Below are 8,325 nucleotides of genomic sequence, written 5' to 3' on the forward strand. Positions count from 1 at the left end.
CTTACCTGTACACTCTCTTCAGTTGTCCCTACCAAACTATTTGGTTGCTTCGTCTTTGTTCATATTCACAAACAACACCATAGTAAATTAGACCTCAAATCTGTCAAATGCATATTCATAGGGTATTCGACCAACAAGAAAGGCTACAAGTGTTATTGTTCTTCAACTAAAAAGGTCTATAATTTTATGGATGTCACCTTTTTTTAGCATCAATTATACTACCAAGGGTCTGTCATTCAGGGGGAGAGTAGTATAGTGAACAACAGCCCTGTGTTACTTTACCAACTGACACGGGTCCCTCATCGACTGTAAAACCTCCTCCATCTCCTATTCAACCTCCCCAGTCTACACAACCCACTTCTCAGGAACTTCAGGTCTATACAAGACGAAACAGAACTGCTGAAAGAATAGAGAACCTAACTCCGCTTCCAGCTGTTGTCCAAGAATCTAATCCGGCTCCAAAACCCTCTGAAACTCACTCAGGTACGGAATCTATAGACACTAGTGATTATGAGCTTACCTGATTTTGATGTTCCTTGCACTCAACATCCTATTGCCCGATTTGTTTCATATGAGAGGTTATCTCCTCCCTATCATGCACTTGTAACTGCGATTGACAACATAAAGGTTCCAAATTCTATTCAGGAAGCTCTCTCACATCTGGAATGGAGAAAAGCTGTGAATGAAGAAGTTGCTTCACTAGAAAAGAGTGGAACTTGAATTGTGTCTGATTTGCCCAAGGATACGAGACCAGTAGGATGCAGGTGGTTATTTACAATCAAATGTAAGGCAGACGGAAGCATAGATCGGTTAAAAGCCCGACTGGTTGTAAAAGGTTATACTCAGTCATACGGAATTGACTACCAAGTGACATTTGCCCCAGTAGCCAAATTGAACTCCATTAGAATCTTACTCTCCATTGCAGGAAACCGAAACTGGCCCCTTATGCAACTTGATGTTAAAAATGCATTCCTTAATGGAGATTTTGAAGAGGATGTATACATGGAATTACCACATGGTCTTGAAGGACAATGAAATCATTGAAGTGATCTATACTCCTTCTAGAGACCAAACCGCAGACATTCTCACCAAGACTCTCCCTAAGTCCAGTTTTGATGAGCTAACCAACAAGTTGGGCATGTACAATCTGTACAACCCACAATCTGCACAGGGGAGTGTGGAATTACGCTTGGAATTACGCTCCTCATTATTATTTACTTTATTTTATTTAATACTTGTTATATTTAAGTAATAATATAAAAAAGGTAATTCCTTAATTATTAGTATTTATGTTTATTCCATAATTATAGGAATTACTTTATTGTAGGAAGATTTCTTTCCTCTTTTTATTTCTCTTGTACTCACCTATTTCTAGGTGAATTATCTATGTATTCAAGTGAGAAAAGCATTATTCAAAATTCACAAATATTCTTCTATTTTAACATGATATTAAACTCAAGTTAGAAAAGTATATCATGACCTGGACCAAAAATTTGGAATATCAAAGTGGGAAGACCTTCAGATAGTATTAATTCCTTTTTTATTAACATTATAAATAATCCAACACATTTTCCAAAATATATAAAAAGCCACTAAACAATTAATTTTTCTTTCATGCCCAAAACAAACAATTTATTTTTTTTATACATTTCAAATAAAGCAACTAAACTAAAATATAAAATTTTCCTTAATACCAATTTTCACTTGATCTTGCTCTTTTGCAAATGAATTCCCTCCCCTCAACCATCAAATAGAGAAGTTTTTCCTGATAAAAAAATATCAATTAATAAGTTGATTCAAACAACGAGTCAGTAGGTAAAGACTTTTCTATAGGGAAGCAATTTCAAAAACATGCGGGCATGATAAGTAAGCAATACTTTTTTATTTTAATAGAAATGTAAAACATGCACATTTTAATCAATCCCAGAAGATAAATATGCATTTATCAAACAACATGACATTTTAAAAGAAAATTATCATATTATCTTAAAAAAAAAACACACCAATCAGAGGAGTATTGTTTATTTTTGCACCACTTAAGATACAACTTTTTCAATTTTGTTTCAAATCATTTCTAATTTTTTATCCGCAAAATCATTAGCAACCCCCGGCTTGTGTTATAAAGGGATAAACTCTATAATCTATCATGCACATATATTTCCTTTTTCCAATTCTTTCATTTATCATTATCGTATTTATATTTATACTTTTAAAAGTGATGATGCATGAGATTGACATGAAATTTTAATTTGGCTAAATTATTTACAACATGAAGACATTTATACAAAGAAAAAAAAAAGAACATTCTTTAAATAATTTAGTGACAGATTGTATCCTTAGCAATTTGAATATAGATGAATCTGCCAATCACTGCATCGAATTTGTTATAAGAATTGTAAAATAAATCTATAGGCTCTAAAAATCTCATTTAGCTCTATCAAATATTCAATTGATTACAAGTTGACTTTTTAGAAGATAAATCAGATATCAAATAGGACGGCATGAGAAGATTATGCCCTCCAACATAGACTTAATAATCTGATTCGAGTTTTCAGGAGCGCAAGCTCCTATGGATACCCCTCAATTACGAGAGAAAACTTTCGATTCATGCTAACAAATAAAATGTGATAATTTATTTAGCATCAATAGTTTGAACTATAAAAGGAAACTTTTCAACATTGCCCATGTGAGTTGGTAAAAGCAAAACTATTCTTGATTATTTTTGTTTTCATGTTACCAATGTATGATTTAAACTGTCATAATCAATTTTCTATCCAGTTTGCTTGCAATATAGTCTTCCGCAAAAGGACCCAACACATAAAGATGACTTTCACTTTGCCAATGCAGAACAATTAGCTAAAATCTATGAATTGAGAGGATGTTTGTGATGATCCTTGGAATATTTCAAGGTATATATCTCATGCTTAAATGCATTCTGATTGTATTCTTCAACATGGATGTGACTATTGGTGACTGCCAGCAAATTGACCAAATAATTATAACACCTGCATTTTTAGGGCATAGCAAGAATACAAGAAAAACCTTGGAGGCCTGGATAAGAATGAGTTCCATGTTTTAAACCTCTAACTTCTCATTTTAGAGCATGCCACGAATTGCATCAACTTATTTGACCCTTGCCTTTTGTTCAATAGCACTTGTACATCCATGAGTGGCCTCTGCATGCTCGTAAATTGAGTAATTAATTGTTGTTTGAAATGAAAGATGTAATGCTTTATAATGGCAAGAATAGGAACCAACACAATAGTGCAATCTTAAAAGTAGTGAAAATGATTCAATATTTTTCTCAGTCACTAATAAAAAGGAATGAAATTTTTTACAGAAACAAAAATGAGATTCACTGGGTCCAATTTCCTTTAATGAGAATCAAATACCAACATTTTGAATTTTTGAGGTAATTGCTTAACAATCTGCATTGATAAAGCGTTAGTTGGTCTAGTCATATTATTACACCTTTATCGAAAAGATTAAAATCATGATTCGAGGATCTCCAAAAAAGATAATGATGTACAAGATGTCATCATCAAAGTTTCTTCATTAAAATATTAAATAAGTTGAGGCAAAATGACTCCAAAAAATTACTCAAACCTCACGGATAATGTTAACAGTTCTTAAACAAATGTATGTCATTCTTGAATTAATCTGTTGTATTTTTGGAAAGATTAATATGTATTTTGTGGTTTAAGGGCAACTTATGTTTCATAACCAAGAAAAGAATATAATATGTATATCTTGGGAGCTCTTGAATGTTTTTAGTAGTAAATATTGCTCCTTAGCTTTGAAAAATAATTTCGAATAGAAATGTTGAGTAAATAATCAGCACTAAATGCAACTTTCTATATTCTAACTTTTGAACAGCTTTACCTTATGGTAATTGTTGTAGGTGAATTCTCATTCACTAGAGTAACCGCCCTATATATAATAAGAGAATAGGGAAAACAGCATATATTACACTCAAATAAAATATTCCACCCACGCAACATAGAAAATTTTTTAAGGAAATGTTTTCTACATTAGCACTCTCTCTCGAGTTGGTGCGCATGTATCATCTAAATCTAACTTATTAGATAGGATTGATAAGTGGTGAGATCAAAGCATCCTGGTAAATATAAATCCCACGGCCATCTTAATAAATTCAATCATGAAATTGCAAGCTCGACAATACATTGTCCTTAAAACAACATAAGGAGATTGTTAATATCAATGCTTTCAGAGTCATCAACCTTCAATCTGACTGAGTATGGAGCCTTTCATAAGACTATAAACTTAACCCAAAGGAATGTCAACACTTTCAAAATTTCATCGAAAAGCTTATTCGCATGAGATACTAAGAGAATTTTTCCTTGCTAACCCATGAGAATATCCCGACAAGGCATCAATGGTAGAGGGCAACAACAAGCCAAACTCAACTCAAGTAACACATTGTCGGTGTAGTTTTGATGATTCTTAGAGAAGCCAAGATCAAGGCATCAAGGCATTCAAGTCTCAAACAACTTAAGTTAAGAGAGATCTTCTCTGCCAGAAGCTCAAGCACCACACAAATTCTCTGAATTTGATTCAAAGACTATTAGGAATTTAAACAATGAAACCATTATTGTCACTACTTGAATCACGAATTGTCAAATTAATAGCATTTTAATTGGCAGGATGAGTTCTATAAATATTATCTTTAATAATGTATTTGTTCAAGTTGTTACTTACAATGTTACGCCCCTACTACTTATCTCTTGAACAACAAGAGCAAGAAAAAATCATTGTTCTACACACATGTGAGGGAACGCAAACGATAATACACCTTTATGGTAATTCAATATAATTGATGCGCCGACATCCTACAATGTCATATATGGCTAACTATTGCTCAAAATCTTAGAAGTTGTCATCTCAAATCATCATTTCGCTGTAAATTAAGCACATTGCAGAGTTATGATCATTTAGCAAGATCGACTATAATAACCAAAGTATAAACTAAAGCTGATGGGGCCAATTTAAGAATAAGTTCTTCAACTAAAAAATTGAATGAGCCAACCTTGTGACTACGAAGGCAAACAAAGAAGTGGTAGTCTCATGTTTAATACCAAGTTTAATGTTGAGAATATTTCTGCATTTGTTGGCTACTTATGATCGAATGCTGTCATTTTAGTGGTTACCTATCAATATGTCTAGTTTTGTCAATACTTTGATGGAGGCTATTCAATCCAAAGTTCATAAGATGTTAGAAACTAGCTTCATCCTTGAAGTCAACAATTAGAATTGAATCTTTTGAAACATCGAGATAAATTGCTTAACCTAACCTTTAGAAATATGTTAACTACCATCCACTATCAAAAGCCTCTCTAGCTAACCTTTGCGGCTACATTACATGTCATTACCTACCTATCCCCAGCATCTTTGGTGCCTACAACCCCTAATCACTATCTAGAGAGATTGTTACATATTTTTTAAGGGCATCTCAGACCCACAAGTAGATAGAGAGAGAGAGAGAGAGAGAGAGAGAGAGAAGATCCGTGAAAACTAAGAGAAGGGAGGAGTTTTTTCAAGTTATAAATGATGGAGGTCATCTACTTCTTCAAGAAAAAACATTGCTAGTTTTGATTCTATATAAAGTACATGTTTTCATCTGTAGTAAGGAGAAGCTCTTATTTGGACTCATGTAATGGAAAATCTTACTTACCGCCTAAAAATTTGTGGCAAGTGAACAAAATAACTCTCCTAAGCAACTTTTTAAAAATATCAGAACTATATCTACTTTAATGAAAGAGTACTAATGTATATTTATTTTTATGGGGGTAAATATGACAAATTGATTACAATATTCTATTGTCTTTCTTTTTTTTTAATCTCAATCAGGAAATAGATGATTAATTTTAATATTTATCTTAAGCATATGAATTAAAAATACAAGAAAATATACATTATCTTTTTGCTCTATCCCCTTGAATTAGAATTGTAAATAAATATAGTAGTGTCAAATATTGTTTTGTTCAAGCTTATTCATTTATTAAATGATAGCGCTTATATCTTTAAATTGAGAAAGCGAACAACAAACATTACTCAAAAAAAAAATGATTGCCCCCAAAAAAGATTTCTACCTTTTCTATCACATGTTAAAGTCATCTCATAATACTCCGACGAACAACTTGGTAAATCAAAAAAATCTAAGAGGTTTTCTTTTAGCCTTTCCCATTGTGGGTTAAGTTCATGAGGTAGCATGTCATGTTGATAGTCTAAAGCAAACCTAATTCCTCATAGAATTTAGTACAGCTCTTATCATCATGGATTGTAGTTAAGAGTTTAAGGAACTTAACTAAACCATTAAGAATAAAATATACTTGTATAAAATACAAAAAAAAGAAAGCTTAGAATGATACTTAATGATGGATAGGACCTGATAGGACTACAATAATTTTTTATTATTTGTCACGAATCTCGATGCATAACACACGTCTCGAACACCTTTTTAGGCAAAAATAATCAAATCTTGATAAAAAGTCATCCAAAGCTCTGATTTCAGCAAAATTACAGTCAAACTGACCGGCTCAACGAGACAGAGCCAATGATATCAATATTTGTCCAATCTGAGTCAAATCAAGCTCAGATCAAGTCATTAAACCACTCTTGAAAGTTTTTCAGACATATTTAAAAGGTCAAACAAATGTCGAATCTAGCAAGTCTATGGTGAAATCGAGCATCTCGACAAGAAGAATCCAGCAAGCCCGATGTAGCTAAATTTTGATATCATTGAGGCACTAAAATGTCCATGAAATTTCATCTGATCAAAAGAAACTCTTCTGACCGTCTGATCAAAATGGTTCATATTTATGTATTAATTGCACCAGAACACTATAAATAGAGTCTCACCCCTCTCACAGAGAGGATGAGAGTTTGAGATCTAAGTAAGAGCTTCGCATATTTTCCATAAGAATAAATTTGTATACATGATCTTCGCTCATCTAAAATCTTAACAAATGTAAGTTTCCAAAAGTACATGATTTATATTCATGTAAAAATCTTATATAAGCATAAGAAATGAAAAATACATTCTCTAATCACCCAAAAATGTCAATATGAAATACATATTCAAAAGTCTCAAATGACACCAGATGTTGGGCAAGTTCTTTATTAAATAGCCCCTGCAGGTTCTTATTATCATAACATGTTTAAATGATGTAGAATACACTCAACCTCAGCATCACTTTGTTTTGACTATAAGGCAATAACTTTTGCTACCAACTTAAAAGTTTTGCTCTGATGGCCTTGAATTATCTCACTACAGAAAAACTAGAGGCTTCATATGGTCTCAATGACATTTTTAGGGTTTTTTCTTTAATAGGTGCGATTCACAAAGATTGAGCATTGCCATACAAGCTGTAGGGAGATTCGAGTTATCACCCACATTTAATCAGTATTCAAATTCTTAAAGAAGAACTCAATAGAAATCCTACAAAACAAATGAATTACACGTAATTTCTTTCAAAGTTTGACATTCTCTTAAAAATTATTTAACTTCAGAAAATAATACATCATCCTCTCCCACTTCAACTCAACTTTCCGATTGAAAAAGAAAATTTCTATGAAAATCCTTAGATCATTAAAGAAATATTATTTTTTTATGCGGGAGGGTTACCTAGAAAATACCTGGATAGAGAGCAAAATGATTTCGGTTGATTCCGACCAGCAATACTGGTGGATTTCTCTTGACCTGACAAGTAAATTTCAGATCAGCGCCGGAAGCCGGCCGCGTTGGAATGCTCCCCAGCTGTAGCTTCATTGCATAGCCAATCTGCCTGATGGTAAAACTCCAGAGATGAAGCAGAGCGGGGCGTTGGAGTCGAGGTGAGCTTCATTGCATAACCGCTGCGCATGATTGAACTTAAATAGGATTTAGTAAATCTTATAATTTCTAATTTATCAAATAAAAAAAAGGAAAAGTATGAAAATGTGTTTGATTCTATTGAGATTAAATCTAATTAAAGTTTCTTAAAGTGTGTGGTTGATTGAGAAATATTTGCGTATGTCTAACGTATGTAGAGCTGCGTACATCAGTAGTTTATATGGAGGGTATTGTGGGGTTATTTATACTCCATATAATCTTTCTGCAACCCACCTGTAACATATTTGTAACTTACAATATATGAAAATAGAAGCGCGGAACTTACTAGTTACAGAGAGGTTTCAGAAAGGTTACAGGACTATAACGCCGATATAACCCCCAATACCCTTCATGTAACCTACCGATGTACGCAGCTCTGCGTACGTTAGACGTACGCAAATATTTATTGTGGTGATGAGAGAAATGATAGCTCG

The 8,325-nt window shown here is 33.0% G+C and overlaps 1 long non-coding RNA gene across 5 annotated transcripts in view; it reads right to left on the bottom strand.

Moving 5' to 3' along the window:
- LOC110018741 overlaps positions 1-7,850 on the bottom strand; it is a 33,779-nt gene extending 25,929 nt beyond the window's left edge. For 3 of the 5 annotated variants that reach the window (XR_002293392.1, XR_002293388.1, XR_002293389.1), the window contains exons 1-3: positions 7,657-7,850; positions 3,043-3,176; positions 1,695-1,765 (exon numbers count right to left, since the gene is read on the bottom strand). This is a non-coding gene — a long non-coding RNA (uncharacterized LOC110018741). The remainder of the gene's footprint in view (positions 1-1,694; positions 1,766-3,042; positions 3,177-7,656) is intronic. The other 2 variants (XR_002293391.1, XR_002293390.1) reach the window with 2 other exon arrangements.
- Positions 7,851-8,325: the final 475 nt, after the last annotated feature.

This window comes from Phalaenopsis equestris, unplaced genomic scaffold (assembly GCF_001263595.1).
Source record: "Phalaenopsis equestris unplaced genomic scaffold, ASM126359v1 Scaffold000036, whole genome shotgun sequence".
NCBI lineage: Eukaryota > Viridiplantae > Streptophyta > Magnoliopsida > Asparagales > Orchidaceae > Phalaenopsis > Phalaenopsis equestris.